At 39.9% G+C, this 17,314-nt stretch overlaps 1 protein-coding gene and 1 pseudogene across 30 annotated transcripts in view; one reads left to right on the top strand and one right to left on the bottom strand.

Annotated features, from left to right (window-relative positions):
• Nucleotides 1–17,314, bottom strand: part of RBFOX1 (RNA binding fox-1 homolog 1) — a 2,045,752-nt gene that overhangs the window by 995,497 nt on the left and 1,032,941 nt on the right. The gene's annotated exons all lie outside the window — the stretch shown is intronic.
• LOC128313600 (peptidyl-prolyl cis-trans isomerase A-like) lies at nucleotides 12,777–13,324 on the top strand (annotated as a pseudogene).

Here is a 17,314-nt window from a genome sequence, read left to right as displayed (position 1 = left end):
TCCTTGTATTCTAGTGGATAGACACTGGAAATAAGTAAGTAGATACAAATAAGAAAAAACCAGGAAATGTTACTATACAAATAATACAGAACGCTGAAATAAGGGATGACTGTGTTACTCTGGATACAGTAGTCAAGAAGGGCCTCCCTGAAGAGGGATATTTGAGAAAAGGCCTGGATAATGAGAAAATCCCAGCCAAGAAGAGATCTGGAAAGAAAAGCCCAAGTAGCTTGGTCTCTGAAGTAGTATATCATCTCTGGCATGGCACCTAACATTGGGGTCTTATGTCTCCTATCTGTATACTCGATACAAAAATAACGTCCCTCACAAGCTAAAGAGAATAAAGTAAGATTCTATATATGAAAGAAACTTGAAATTTGAGAGGCCGCCACTCATTGTACCCCATTTAAAAATAGCACGACTACTTTGGCCCAGCTTTGAAATCACCAAGGCTGGGGCAATGCTATCCCCCAAACCAAAGGCACTGCAGGGAAATTTGGACAGCCTGCTGATTTAATAGAGTATCAATCTCAAGGGAAACTAACTCAGTTATAGAACAGTCTGACCATTAATTTCAATGATTTGACTGTGTAATATAATGTTTCAATCCTAGAACACAATTTAAACTGGGACAGGTAGTCATTACTTAACTTAGAGTCTGCAAATTCATCTCCGACATGTCAATTTTTTGTAGTCTATGTTCAAAGACTTGCCAAAAAAGATATGGGGAAAATATTTCAAAGTCTATGAAATCTAGCATCTCGATATCAAATAGTGCCTCGACTGCTACTGTAGATAAAAACGGTGATAGAAATTTTTATTAAAACAGTAAGCAAAGGGTAAGCATGCTTGTCAAACACAGATCCCGCTTTCCATACAGATGAGTGCAGTGAAAACAGTAAGGATGAAAAATGGGATACGTACTGATTCAGTCAGCGGTGAAGGGGGTAATGGGGAGAGTAAGAAGAGACTCAAAACAGGGACCTACCAGTGATACCTTCTAAAGAAAATGACAAGACACAAAATAAAACGATATTTTGGCACAAAAATGTTTCAACTAATACTCAAAAAAGCAGCCTGTGGTTTGAAACTAAAAAATTAATTGCCCATTAATTGAGAAAGTCTCTTTTGATTGAGGGATCCAACATCTCAGTCTGGGGACCAGTGCAAAGGAAAATTGAGAAAAACGTCAAATTAGACATTGTCAGGATGTCTAGCTACAAAAATTACACAGACGAGAATGAAAATACTGTCAGTGCACATCCTAAAAAGTATTGCTTCTGGTATGATGATGCTGGGGATTGACACGTGATCAGGTGTAGCTATTCCCCATGATGCTGTGGGAGGCGATCTTAGTTGCTGTTCACTAAAAACTTCTCCTTCAGGGCAGAACAAGAGACTGAACTGCCTTGCCTGCTTGAATTTAGGTGCAGGCAAATGTCTTGCTTTGGCTAATGCAATGTGAACAGAGGTGACACATGTCACTTTGGGATAGAAGCTTTAAGAACCAGTGTGCAATTAACCTTGTCCTTTCCTTGTCCCAGTAATTGTAGAAGAATGGAAGCGGAGCCCGTGACCCCAAGTAAGGGAGAAAACAGAGCAGCACTCCCAGTCAGCCCACAGCAGACCTAGAGAATGCATGAGAAACAAACAATTTTAACAACTGTCCTTTGAAGCCAAGCAAGTTGGGGTTGTTTGTCACTAGAGAGTGATCTGCCCTATCCTGACAGATATCCTCATTTAGCTACTAATCTTCCTAGGCCCCCTTTCCCCAGGCGAGCCTTCCAGCAAAAGTTAAAGACCAAGTTATTTGACATCTGGGGGGCTCTGGCTATTTTGCATTATGCCTTTTCTATAAGGAGCAATTTTCGGCTTTCAGTTCTTCCTCTCCCCTTTTGCAAATGCCTTTGGACTTTCAAAAGCAAGTGCTTACTTTGCATTTTCCTCAGCCCTGTGGATAGGCAAATGCCCCACACATTTTCATTTAAAACACTAGGATGTGTTTGATGTGTAAATGACGCTTTTCAGAAGACTCTCTTGAGTTTTGGTGCCATTCCATTCCCTCATTCACAATGGTGTGAGGGTTCTTACCCTCACCAAGCTTACTGTCTTTCCACAGAAGACTAAGGAAGCTAGAGCTATAAGCAATGAATGCTATGAGCACACAGAGAAGGGATAAAGAGCAATGTATGGGGAGAGGGGTGGCTAGAGGTGGCCAGAGGGGGCTTCTGGGGAGGCAGTAAAGACAAAACAAAGCAAGAAGAGGCAAAGTGTTCTGGGCAGGGGGTGCAAATGGCTGGAGATGAGAGAGACAAAGACACTGAGAACAACTGAAGGCTGCCAAGTGTGGTGTGTTATGGGTGGCATAGAGAGCAATGCAGCTGGAGGAAGGCAGGAGACTGCTCCTGAAAGCCCTTGAAATCACGCTAGACACGTTGGATTTATCTGAAGGGGAATGCAGAGCCACTGGAGGTGGGGTGACATCATCAGGTTTGTTTACTAAAGAGCATTTAAGCTCCACTCTGAGAAAGGCTTGAAGAGAATAAATATATAAAAGACAGTGATGTTAGTTACCAAGATATCACAGCAAAAGATCACTGTGGCCTGGATGAAAGACAGTGAACACAGAGATAGACGCATAAAAGATCTGAGGTGTATTTTGAAGACTGAATTGGAGAAATGTGATTTAACTTCACTTTTTGCCTGCAGCAGGGTTACATTTTTGGTGGTAGAAATAATTGCAGATTCTTCACTCTGTGAAAACCCCATTAATCATTTCACTGGAGTCCCTTCATATAAATATAGGACCGCAGCCACACTGAAACCTCGAAACATATGATCGGGATCCTTATTAGCACCACGATTGCATTTAGGATTGTGTTTATTTCCCAAAAGGCTACATTACTTGCATGCCGGCATCCGATCTTAACTCCTCCAGTAAGAAGAGATGTCTATGGAAAGTACTATGAAGTCACTTCCGTATAGTATGTGCAATTATTAGACTGCTTCCCAGAAAGGTACAGGACACTTCAATGTATTTAAATCTCACTTGCCATTTGTTTTTTGAGGACACCTCTCAAAAAACATCTTATTTACCTACGCCTTACAATATTTTTTCCCCTTGGAAGGAAAGGAAGAAGAGAAGTTGGGAACTCTAGGCTTTAGGGTCATGCTGGCTATTTTGACTCCTAGCTCATCACTTACTAGCCATCTGATCTGGGCGGGGGCGGGGGACGGGGGACAGGGATGGTTCTTTCTAAATCCCAGTTTCTCCTCCGATGAAGGGGGGTAATAATAGGATAGGCATAAATGGATCACGATGAGCACTCCAAGAAATAATGATGGGGAGTATTTAGAGTAATGCCAGGAACATAGCCCACAGTAAGGTCTCAAAAAACGTTCTAAACTGGTAATGTCAACAGACAACGGTTCTAAAACTCCTGTATGTTACAAAGGATGCTGAGATTGTTGTTTGGAAAGTGGCACAGTGTCACAGACTCTGCAGAATTAACCTAGCCAGTCAGTCATGAAAGAATACAACACAATGATTTCTTGCATATCACTTGTGCATTAGGTACTGTGCTAGGGTCTAGAGAAAAGCATTAAATCAGTATACAGAGTCCATGCCTTTCCTGGATCCTCTCATCTAATTGTGCAGACGACATCAAACTCACGATGAATACTGCAGCGAGCCTCAAAGAAGGTACATGACACAGAGGAAAGGACCCATGTGGGGGTTACAGAGGCTGAGTCCATGGTGCTCTGCCTTACAAAATAGTCACAGTCACGAAAGAAAAAATTCAAGGCGTACAGTAGTTTATGCAGACTACTCAACTTGCAGCAATGTTTTCAATTAGATTTTAAAAAAAGGCAACTTTTGTAGAATATGAACCTCCAAGGAGTTTTAAAGGGTATTTCATAAACGACTATTTCACATGGTCCAAGTAAGGAGTTCCAGATCCATGGTTGCTTTCTCACTTGTCAAACGAAGGTATTTATTAGAGCATGCAGGCTGTTTAGAAACTTGCACAACCACTTATAACCTATTAGTGAAACATCCAATTACACGCCTGGCCTCTTCATTAACTTCCCAGCCAAATACTTGGAGATCTGGGTTGTGTTAACCCTGCAATTCCTATTACCTGCTCTATCCCACATGGAAGGTAGAGCTGACCTATGTGATTATTATAGGTAATTATTGATGATGGTCATTAAATATTCAGTACGTGATCTGAAGAAAGGTAAATGACTAACGGATACTATCTCATTCAAAGGAACCTTATGAAGTGGGTACTAAGGTCATACCCATTTCACAAATAAGGCAATCGAGTTTTAAAGCAGTTAGCTTACTCACCAAAGTTCAGACAGCTAATGCCCTGATCATTTGGTTCCAGAGCAACAGCTTTTCAGTACAATTTTACACATCCATGAACTGCTTTGAACTAGGAGTCAAACTCTCTATTTCTATAGCCAACAGCAGGCTGAACATCTGTTATAATGGAAATTTAATAACATCCCAGTGAAAACTCAATGCCTCATAGCACTGACATGGCCTCACAGCTATCTCTACAAAAATCATTCTTGTCCAATATATCTAGAGATTGTCTTTTGCTTGGCTTACCTAAACTGTAGTGAGGTATACTAATTAACTGATACTTTCATAAAAATTGTTTACCAGAACCCAACTTTTGAATTTATGTCTATGAGATTAGCAACAAGAATACTGGCCCCTATACATGTTCAGAAGTCTGTACACTAATCACTTACAAAGCCATATTATGTTACTAAGAATTAAATTATTTAAAAATTCACTGTGGTGTCATTAGCATTCAGTCTTCCAGGAGCTTGCATATTGAAAAGAAAGAGGAGGAGGAGGAAGAAAAGAAAGGAACAACACAGAGAAAAAAAGGAGAGAAAGGGAAAAAAATAGGAAGAACAGGGCCTGCAACCAGATTAAAATTTTCCCCTAAAATTGGTTTGTGCTACATGACAACCCCTCACTCTTCTAAAAATCATACATCTTCTTTTACGCTATGTCCGTAATCAAAACATCCTTAAAACCACAACATTAAGTTAGCCTGACAGACTAAAGGACTGGGAAGGTTTCTTCAGAATTGTTACAGACTATTGGGTAAATTCACATTTGGTACACATTCTAATTTTGAAAAACATGTTATTTACTTACTAGACTGTAACAGTTCTGCTGAACAGTTATAGACCACCAGGTAAACATGTATTTTGGAATGGATGCATACTAATTCTAAAACAGGGATCATTTACCCACTAGAGTGTAACATTCTAGTCTGCCATGTATAGCCCCTGCCCCATGAATCATTACCCTGGGGAACCATAGGAATACTTTCCAGTCATTTGCTTGGGCATGAGGCATGTTCATTTTAAGGAGGAAAGTCTCCCAAACTAGCATCAGATTTCTTTTTGATAGAAATATCAAAGTTCATATATTGCAAATTAAAACAGGACTAATTAAGGACAGTTGCATATAGCAACAATTAGGTGGATAATTAAGCCTTTGGTTGGGGGTTATTGAAGTGGTCATTAAATGAATGGATAAAATTAGATGCTGAGCTTGAAATCTGCACATAAGCTGTCTACAATACCTGCCTCTGAGGGATGGACTCCAATTACATCATCTTGATGTGCCTTGTACTCATTTTATTCTTTCACATTAAATATTTATTGGACAACAATGTGCCAAGCACTGGGCTTGATCCTGGGGTTTCGGTGAACAGCAAAACAGATACCACTCCAGCCTTCCTGGAGCCTATGGTCTATGACTACAAACTGTATTAAGGCCATTAGAATATATTTTCAATGTAGAAGCCCAAATTCTCTGTTTAAAATATAAATCAAGTCTTTATTTTACTCCAGTAAAAGTCACAGTCTCTAATTACTTACAAGTCCTACATGATATTTGCCACCACCCCACAACTCAATGCCTTCCCTCCCTAATATTTTCTGCTCCAGTCTCCCTGACCCTCTGGCTGTTCACTGAAACCAGGGGTACACTCAAGCCTTAGGGGTTTTTTGTTTTGACTGTTTGTTCTGCCTGAAATGTTCTTTCATCAAAAAACCACACAGCTCACTCCTTCACCTTCTAGTCTTTGCTAAAATGTCACCTTTACAATGAGGCCCATCCTGATTCCCCTCCCCCTTCATTTAAAACTTTGATTCTTCCACTCCTATTCTCTGTTTCTTCCTATCCTTTTCCCTTTTTCCTTTTACCATAATACTTGTCACCTTCTACAATGACTTTCTTATTTATATGCACTTTTCATGGTCTTTGTGCCCCACTAGAATGTAGGCTCCATGAGGGCTTGAACATGTGTCTCAGTGATGGGTCCCTCATGTGAAGATGAATGCCTGGTACACAGAAGGTGCTCAAAATACACACACACAAACACACACACATACATACATACATACACACATACAGATATACATATACATATACAAATATATGCATATATAAGAGTAGAAGAAACATATAAATTGCTATGAGATCACACGCAAATCAATTTTCATCTATCCTAGGGAGCTGGAGTTGGGGTAAGGTGGGAATTCCAGGAAAGGCTTAACCAGGAGAAGTGGCACTTTTGAGCTGAAATTGAAATGAGAAGTAAGAAGTAAATGAGAGGGGCAGAGGGAACAGAAGGTGCCCAGTGCCCCAATCGGGAAGAGCTTGATGTGCTCGCAACATGGCTGTAGCACATGAGCTAGTGGGCTTGAAGATTTAATAGAAAGGGGAAACCATGTTCTGTTCACTGAAGCCTGTTCTTCACCTAGGAGAGGGAAACAGAGAAAGAATGAATGAAGAATGAATATACCATGGCTTTGGCATTTTGTTTTCATTTGTTTTGTTTAATTAGCCATTTTGGGTTATAAGGCACAATTTTCCTAGACATTGACAGGACAGCTGCACGTTCCCAGGACAAACGCCGAAAGCCCTGTGTCAATTTGCAGGCCAAACTTTTGAAGGTCACGATGAAGTTCTGAATGAAACAGCTGATTTCCCGGAGTCCTCCCAACATGGCAGGCGACTCAAATTACAGAATTCAAGAAGCTTCCTGTTTCCTGAACAAGAAGTCCATGTTACTTAGAAAGTGCATAGTTGTGGACAAACTCTCCTCCTCTTCCTCAAAAGAGAAGATGATACTGCAATTACCTCAGTGAGGAGACCAGAGGCAGCAGCACAAGGCCCTTTTCTTTCTCAATTTGCTGCCTCTCCTTGCATTCCAACAACGGGAGGTGGGGACCAGACACATGAAGTCATTTCACCCAACACTAACCCAACACACCTGTACATTCTCCACCTCTATCACATGCTCCCCAGCCCTCCTGGCAGAAGGCATGTTTTGAAAGATTTGTAAAGCACTCATTTGGAGTACATAATAACTTAATATTAATTCAAATGACTAATACTTAGAGCATAAAAAAAAAAGAGAGAAAAAAGGCTCCAATTGTGGAAAATATATCTCAATTGTCCTAGAAAATGTCTCACAGTGACAGCAATGTATCCCATGAGCAGAAATAAGGTTGTTTCAGGCAGGAATTTAATTAAGATGAGTCGGTCATGCCATGAGCAGTACACGGCCAAGGAAGCATTAGTGAGGTATTTACCACACGGATGTGGAGAACACACAATATTAAAATGCCCAATAAATTAGCCTACAAATCTACTTAGCTCTACATTTGTCCTGCATCACCAAATAAAACATTGCCTTGAAATGGAACCGTCTGAGATTTTTCACACCAAATCAATTTACACCGAATAAGGAAAATGCTTATACAACTCCTGGGCTGCTGTTTGCAATGAGATGCTTGGTAGAAGAGAAACTTTTCTCCTTCTCTATTTCATCAGACACAGAATGGGAATTAATCAGCGATACCTAACTACCCTTTCAAAAGGACTCCGGCAACATCCCCAGAAACACTTTGTTTCTTTCAACATTCCTGAACAATAGACAGTCACCAACTTTTAATAATTCCCTATATTACTGGAGACTGTGTAAAAGGATTTTAAATCACAAGATTGATGACAATGTAATAAATTAGAAAAAACTGTGGCTGTTACTGTGAAATCTTAGTGCCCCAGTGTGGTTCACATCTCAATTTCTTGATGTAATACGATTTGAGTATAATTATTAACAATTATTATCAAAGCATTCATAAGCTTTTCCCCCCACTGTGAAAGCAAAGACTCTTTTTTATATCCTATTTTTAATCTTAATTCATGGGTGTCACACATCACCCACAAAAGAAGGGCATGGTGATTCCAAAATGTCTGTTTTGACAGATTGCTCTTTCCCACTTCTTTTATATTATAAATATTTAATACATGATTCAACAATGAATGACAAAATCTAGCTCTGTGATCATCCAGTTAAGTGAAATCTCCCCTACTCTTCCTCCTCCTCAAAAGACAGTCAACCCATCTTGACACAGGAGCAAGGAGGGGTCAAAATACAACACCTGCATGAATATAAGCCCCGATGGACCCAAGTCCTAAGAAATTTCCCATTAATTCATTTTCTGCCACTTTTTCTTTTAAATGCAAATTTCGAGGAAAAGACCACTGCAATATATGTAATTGTCTATATTGTGCAATTATAACAAAACAATTCTATGATGGTACCATGTCATCATTTAAATGCATGCCATCTTATCTCTCCCTATATATTAATCTAAAATGGAATCAGGAAAGTGACAAGAACATCTCATAATGGAACACCCAGTGAATGGCTGATATGCCTTTCATTGTCCGCAAGCCTTAATGTGCTGTGGACTTCCTGGGAACAAATGAGACCTCGGCAGCGACATGTTTTCATTTTATCACATTTATTTAAGATGACCGAGGACAGTGCCCAATATTTATTCACCACGTTCAACATTTGCCATCATCAGAATAAAAGGCGAGACGGCACAGTTTGAACAACATCTGGTAATTCCAAAGAGATAGTGTCACTTGAAGAACAAATGAACCTTTAGTTAATAAAATCTCCCCCTGACTGACAAAGATGGCTTTTTGTACACATGCAGGATCCACGATAAGCAGATAGAGAAATGCAGATAAGGAGCACCCGATTCCTACAAAGGGAAGTCAATGTGCCCATGTTTAAATAAAGACAGGGTTTATTACTGGTCTTTTATGAATCATGATAAATTAAATGTCCTGAGTTCTGGAGGGATAAAAGATTTAAATTATACTTCTGAAAGCCATGGGAAGTTTCACTACCCTCAAAATGCGCTAAAGCCTCAGAGTAAGAATAATATTGCCAGGACCAAAAAGTAGCTGGTTTCAACGAAGAAGCCTTTCATCCAGTAATGCCTGAGTTAATAGAGTGGATTATATGCTGAATATCTATGACCCCAAACCTTTATGCAGCCAATATGTAACATGAACCTACTAAGAATTAGACACTGCTCTGGGCGCTTGGAAGAGGCAAGTGTCTAATGTGAATGTAACTATACCCACGTGTCTAGTCTATGCAACTACAGATACATATGCACGCACACACGCTCTAAATGGGGTGATGTCCTTCAATATGTGAAGAATGGGGCTTTGGCCTATCATTGAGTCACAGTCCATATTTCATACCATATTTCATTTCATTATCATACCACTGGTATCGATGGGTTATAACTAATTATGCCCCACAGACAGGATTTCAGTGAGAGAAAACTAATTCAAGAGAAGCCTTTTACACACATGGATCTTGGCTGATATGCAATGAAGAGAACATCCTCTGATCCCCAGGGACTCCAAATTTTCAAAAAGTATTTATGGTAGAAATGACAGGACGATCATAAGTGGACCTCCTAGGGGCGCCTTGGTGGCACAGTCGGTTGAGCGTCCGACTTCAGCCAGGTCACGATCTCGCGGTCCGTGAGTTCGAGCCCCGCGTCAGGCTCTGGGCTGATGGCTCGGAGCCTGGAGCCTGTTTCCGATTCTGCGTCTCCCTCTCTCTCTGCCCCTCCCCCGTTCATGCTCTGTCTCTCTCTGTCCCAAAAATAAATAAAAAACGTTGAAAAAAAAATTAAAAAAAAAATAAGTGGACCTCCTAAAGAAGGTAAATATATTGTATCACAGCTCTCTTGATACTATTGTGAGAAGGTTAAGTCTATGAAAACTCTTGAGGGCTGTAAAAAGTCATGCAGACACAGAGATTATTCTTAAAGTTTAGAGCCAAAGTGAGTGGTCCTTGGCACAGCAAAGTGCCTGGCATAACGGGGGGCAGTGTGGAAGTTTAGAGGCATTGGCTTTGATCCATTCTTCCTTCTTCCCGAACAGTTTGTTCCTCGTGGTACCTGCCTCAGATTCAGATCTTATTCAAACCCAAGTTATTATTTTTTTAAAACTGATAACCACTACAGTTGTTATTTTTGAGGTCATTACTAGACATAAAGAGGGTAAGGTGCGGGGAGGATGGCACATATTTTTTCCCTTCTCCCTACAGTTCCATGTGAAAGAACTCCCTCAGGGTAATATTCCAGGTCTTTCCATAATTCCTCATTCTTCCACCCCTAAGAAGGAATGGCTTATTTGACTGGTTACTCTGGGGGGGAAAAAAAACTAGGCATGCTCAGTTCAGTCTCCTTAGCTCTTTTTTCAATTCCCCAGTGGGCAGAAAGGGTACACTCTGGTCCTCTTTCTCAGCCGTAAGACTAGGGAGTGTGTAGAGAAGCTGTGAAAAGGGAGAAAACACAGGAAGGGGCTCCAGGGGCCTACTCTGTCAACGACTGATGGATAAGTCTCAACAAATTTGGAGACCATAAGGAAACTCATTTGGTCATACATTTTAATTTTAGATTTCATTAATAAAATGTATTTCATTTATTTCATTAATAAAAACACTTTGTTATTGCTGTTTTAAAAATAATAGCTTCATTGAGATATATTCGCACACCATAAAATTCACCTATTCAAAGTGAACAATTCAATAATTTTCAGTATGTTCACAGACTTGTGCAATTATCATCACAATTTAATTTGAGAACATTTTTTTTTATCACCCCACAAGGAAGCCCCTATAGCATATGCTCACTTCCTATCACTCTCTCCCTCCCAGCCCCTGGCACTCATCTACCTTCTTTCCATCTCTGTAGATTGACCTACTATGGACATTTCGTATGAATATGATCAGAACCTTGGAAATATCAGGCTAAGTGAAAGAAGTTTGTTTATTTCCTTTTTCCTCTCTGCTGTGCTACTTTCTCAGTCAGTTCCTACTCCGTCCAGGAATAAGAGGATTTTATTTTTGAGCTCCTAGAGCTACCCCATACCTAGAGTGGTTTCTTATGCTCTGTTTTACCAAAATCAAATCACTTCTTTAACACTTCATAATTTTAATTTTACCCAGATATTAAACTGCTATATTAAGGTCAGCATCCATTCATCCACTTATTCACGTATTCATACTTTTTTTTTTAATGTTTATTTATTTTTGAGACAGAGGGAGACAGAGGCGCAAGTGGGAGAGGGGCAGAGACAGAGGGAGACACAGAATCCGAAACAGGCTCCAGGCTCTGAGCTGTCAGCACAGAGCCCAATGCGGGGCATGAACCCACAGACCATGAGATCATGACCTGAGCCGAAGTCGGACACTTAACCGACTGAGCCACCCAGGCGCCCCATCATCTATTCATACTTTCAAAACACATGTATTGATCCCTAAAATGGCTACCACACCCTGAAGCTCCTAAAATGAATATAATCTGGTACCTGCTCTCAGGGAGTTCACACTTAATTATTGAGAATGATTTAGGTACAAAATTTCATAAAATACAGAAAACAGATCCACTGGAATGTAAGTCTAAGAATTCTCATTAATCCTCAGATGCATTACAGTACTCGGCACCGTCCGCAGTTGCTGTTTCCATGCAATCTCTCTACCTTTTATGAAAATGTCCTGACCCGGTTCACTTGCTACCTTCCTGACAATCTTCTTAGTGTCTTTCTCTCTTCTTCCATTCACTCAAGTGATCCTTTCTTAAGGTAAATCCTTGTTTGTTTTTCTTTTCAATCTGCCTTTCCTTGGAGACATTATCCACAGCAACTTGTGAGTAGTATAAAGATAAGTAACACGCGATATGGGACTTAGCCCTTGAGCTGAGACTTGGAGGACACAGTGGGTTTGCGGTGGTGGGTGTAAGGTATATGTGCCTATATGGAAGGATGTACATGGCATCAATTTCTACCAGGTAGCTCTGTCTTTCCTTTCTTCCCGATATCAATTAGTTAACTTATCTCAAAATGAGCAAAAATTACTTTTCCTATCCACACTTGATATATGTTCACAAAATAGTCCTGTCAACTCCACACGTTATTCCCAGCAGTTGTCACCTATGCCTGCACATCACAATCTTTATTTCAACCAAAGAGCCGCTGTCAGCTCTAAATCTGTGGCTTCACAGAAACTATTGATTTATGGCAATGACCCTTCTTGCCTGTGCACATCTCCAATCCACAGAGCGAGGGGAGCCCCGGAAATATTTATTCAGACAGATAAAATCCTCCCTATTTAACAGAACTGACTTCTATGACCAGTGGGCACATCTTGTTACCTAGGGACATTTCCAAAGGATTACACAGCAAGGCTTTGGCTGTGACTGTAAGTCACTGCCACTAAATTGTCAAAATAAATAACAGTAAAAATCAACCCTCAGAGAACGTGGGGGTAGCTCATGCTTTTTCTTTACAAAAAATAAAGAAATCTTTGCAGACACCGCCACCCCAGAACCGCAGGCACGGCAAAGCCATGGTCAACTCCACCGTGTTTTTTGACATTGCTGAGGACGGTGAACCCTTAGGCCACGTCTCCTTTGAGCTGTTTGCAGACAAAGTTCCAAAAACAGCAGAGAACTTTCATGCTCTGAGCACTGGGGAGAACAGAAATGGTTACAAAGTTTCCTGCTTTCACAGGATTATTCCAGGATTTATGTGCCAGGGTGGTGACTTCACATGACATAATGGCACTGGCAGCAAGTCCATCTATGGGGAGAAATTTGATGATGAGAATTTCATCCTGAAGCATATACATCCTGGCATCCTGTCCATGGAAAATGCCGGACCCAAGACAAACGGTTCCCAGTTTTTCATCTGCACTGTCAAAACTGAGTGGTTGGACGGCAAGCACATCGTGTTTGGCAAGGTGAAGGAGGGCATGGACACCGTGAAAGCCATGGAGCACTTTGGGTCCAAGAATGGCAAGACCAGCAAGAAGATGACCACTGCTGAGTGTGGACAAACCTAATAAATCTGACTTGTGTTTTATCTTAACTACCAGATCATTCCTTCTGTAGCTCGGGAGAGCACCCCCTTTGGATCAAAATCTCCTAAAATCTTTGTGCTCCTGTTGCAGTTCCATGGGTCCCTTTCAAGTCTAGCTGGATTACAAAGTGAAGTTTATGATAATGAAACAAAAGCTCAACAAACAGCATACTAATAATTCCTTATTTTTAATTGGAAAAAGAGTCCAACAGAGATAGAAAAAATATGTATCAACTAACAACTTATTACTTACTTTGTCATATTTTGTATAGCATAAAACAGAATATAGCACTAGACATACTTTATAATACATAAATATATTAATAATATAACATATCTAAATATACTCTATATTAGTCTATATTAAATATATTACATATGCTATAACTACACAGTTTTGTGTGTATATGTATTCTATATACATTGTAAGTAAAAAAAAGTATATACACATATATGAACATATACCATATAAGTAAATTTTTGTGACAAGGGGAACATAAACATTCGATTTCTTCTCTTTTCTAAGGGCTAAAAATTAAGAAGGTAAAAGAATCACTCATCAAACCTCAAAATTCTTCAAGAGTTCTTGTTTATCATAGTGATCAATGGATACAACACTGGGACAATGACTATTATTTAATCAGTAATTACCATATACCAGACAATCTTCTGACTATTTTGCAGGTGGTATCTCCTTCAATCAGGGAAAAGCCAACAAAAATGGATTTAAAAATTCACTTTAAAATGTATTAATCCATTAAAATTTATTTTTGAAATCCATTAAAAATCCATTGTCGATAATTGTTTCCATTTTGGAGATAGCATTACTAAGTTTCAGATAAATGAATAAACTAGCCCAAGGTTTCAGCCATGACAGACTATATCTGTCGGACCCCAGATGCTGGGCTATTATCTGTTGCTCTGAATGTCTCCTTGATATTAATTGTAGAGTTTTCCTTTTACAGTAAAAGCGCTCCTCTCCTTTAAACACTGTCACCATTTTCATCACTGGTCTAATCCAACTTAAAGTAAGATTTTCAAAGGAACCAAACTGATTGAATGTGTTCTACCTTTTCCAAACACTGGAATAGCTTGGCCATAACATGAACCCCACTGCACCAACAAGAAGTGGTGAGTAATAGAGTGATTTCTAAAGCACAATCAATGGTACCAAGCAGAAATGGCATGGATATTTTTCCTTGCCTCCCTTGGTTGAATTGATGGATACTCTGAATTGACTAGAAAGTGGAAATGAATGGAAAAGGAGAAGAAAACCCTTTTGAAGGCCAGAAGACACATCCTTCCCCGGTCTTTTAAGGATTAGATAGGATTCGGAAGGACATTAAGCTAAAAGCTTCTCCCCTTCCAAAATGGCCAAAGAACTGAGAGAGAAGAATTCTCTTGGCAGAATATGAGACCTAATACCATTGATAATCATAGCAGCACTGAAATCCAGGTTGGCTAAGGACCATTTCAGCCACTTATAACTACTGCCTTATTAGCAATCATCAAAAATTGATAAATTGTTCATTTTGCTTCTAATCTGCAGATGATCTTATAGACAGATAGATTAATTATGCATTGCCAGGCAAGTCTTAAAGAATTGTATGCTGTAAGTGTTCATAATATTAAACAACTCTTCTTCAGATTATGTCAAAATTTATATTTTGAGTATGATCATTTGATTAATGTCTGTTACATCAGCTTGTAGGCCTCATGAGTCAATAAGTAATAGCTGTTGCTTGATGAACACTCACTATGTGTTGGACATTATACAAGTAGTAGCTCCTTTAATCCTTACAATAGCTCCGTGAAGTAGCTATCTGCCCCCATTTTATAGATAAGACAATTTAAGTGTACAGTTGATTGTTTGTTTTCCAATGTTTTTTAAATTTTTATTGAGAGAGAGAGAGAATATGAATAAGCAGGGGAGGTCAGAGAGAGAGGGAGAGAGAGAATCCTAAGATTCTGTGCTCTCAGCATAGAGCCCAACCTGGGGTTCAAACCCACAAACCGTGAAACCATGACCTGAGATGAAATCAAGAGTTGGATGCTTAACTGATTGAGCCACCCAGGTGGTCCTAAGTATAGGGTTGTTAAATAAGTAGTCTGAAATCCCACAGAGAGTAATCCCACAGAAAGCCACAGACTGGACCCCAGGCAATCAACTTCCAAGCATGAGGGCAAGAGCTATGTATATTTTTACCACCACATATCCCCCGAACATACGAGGTACTCTATAAAATTTGATGAATGAATGAAAAGGTGTTTTTTTCTGGTTTCGGCCATATCTACATGGACATGCAAAAAGGACCCTTGATTTGTGTTAATCATAGAGAGATGAACTTGTCCTCCTATAACTTAGAACTCAGAGCATTTACCATGTAAAATGAGGCCAGGTGAGGCAAATTCCCATGGGTCCCTCAACAAAAACCACCTTCCCCTACTTCTCTTACAGCAGTGGGCTGTCCTCCTGTATTCCTCCAAATGATTACTTAATGCCCACTTTCACATCCCCATAGTAAAACACAGCTAAACCCAAATGCTAATGGAGTGGCCCAAGTGCTTACTTCCTCAATTAGTCTTGTCCAGAAAAATTCAGCAGAATTATATCCCTATGTGGAACCAGGCACTGTGCTACCAATCATGGAAGTTATTAAAAGGAAACTACAAAATGGCACCCTGTTTCCAAAGAAAGAAATGGATTCTTAAGAACTAAAATTAAAACTTGAACATTCTAGGTATTATAAGAAAGATACAAGTTCCAACGGGAACATAGAGGAAGAGGAAATTGGCTTGGGCCCTTGCTAGGAAAAAAAAATCATGAGGAAACATTCAGAGATGGGTTGGGTGGGGGATGGCAAGGGAAGAGGGGATCCAGGCAGGACAAAGAGAACAGTTTTAGTGTGGAAACATTTGAGAAAAGTATTTTAGGTTGAGTCATTTAGTATACACTAGACTTTTACGGTGGGCTTGAAACTGTCACCTCTATTAGGACAATGTTCAGGAAGTGCCAGAAAATCTACTATAAAAGTAGATCCTCCCACGAAAAGCAGATAAAACTTGGCAAACAGAGCAAACAACTGGGCAGCACTTGGCTAACTGCAAAAGAGCGAATGAGAGGGTCCCTTTACTTAACTTTATTTGTTTTACTGTCTGATCTACCCCAAATCCTTTACTTTGGGGAACGATCTTTATCCTACTTTATATTCATTTACATAGTTTAGGTGGAGCTCTACATCCCACCACCACCCCCTGCCTCATCCCTATGGACTGAGACTTAAGACCAATCAATCAGAAGATCCCAGTCTTGGGGTGCCTCGGTGGCTCAGTTGGTTAAGCGTCCGACTTCGGCTCAGGTCATGATCTCACAGTTCGTAGATTTGAGCCCTGCACCAGGCTCTGTGCTGGCAGCTCGGAGCCTGGAGCCTGCTTCAGATTCTGTGTCTCCCTCTCTCTCTGCTCCTCCCCTGCTCATGCTCTCTCTCTCTCTCTCTCCTTCAAAAATAAATAAAAACATTAAAAAATTAAAAAAAAAAGAAGATCTCAGTCTTATAGTTCAGGGATGTGCTCAGTAGCAGGCATATGATTCAAATTGGCCAATCAGAGCCTTCCCTGGGATTTTTGAGGTATCCTCCAAAAGGTGATAACTTCTCAGAGGATGCATATAGAAGCCCAGTGAACCCTGATATAAGATGGCAAGCAGCTCTAAGAGAGAATTAGAGTCCTTGTGACATCATTAAAGCTTGAGACTCAACCACACCTGAAGCCTACCTTTTGTGTTGCCTCGTTCCATAACCCACACTTTAAGTTTTCTTAAATATATTTGATGTGCATGTGTGTGTGTTTATTTTTTTCATGTGAAAGTGGAGGAATCCTGATGAAATCAGTGCCTAAATATCCTGTAACATAACACATTATAATTCTGAGCTGGTTGTAGCTCTCCTTCTCATAATAAAACCTAGTGAGCTTAAAGAGATGTGATACACTTCCCCAGTTTCTTTGTTATTAAGAACCCCTTTGGAA

The sequence above is a fragment of the Acinonyx jubatus genome, chromosome E3, assembly GCF_027475565.1.
Source record: "Acinonyx jubatus isolate Ajub_Pintada_27869175 chromosome E3, VMU_Ajub_asm_v1.0, whole genome shotgun sequence".
Lineage (NCBI taxonomy): Eukaryota > Metazoa > Chordata > Mammalia > Carnivora > Felidae > Acinonyx > Acinonyx jubatus.
This window is presented reverse-complemented; position numbering and strand designations above follow the sequence as displayed.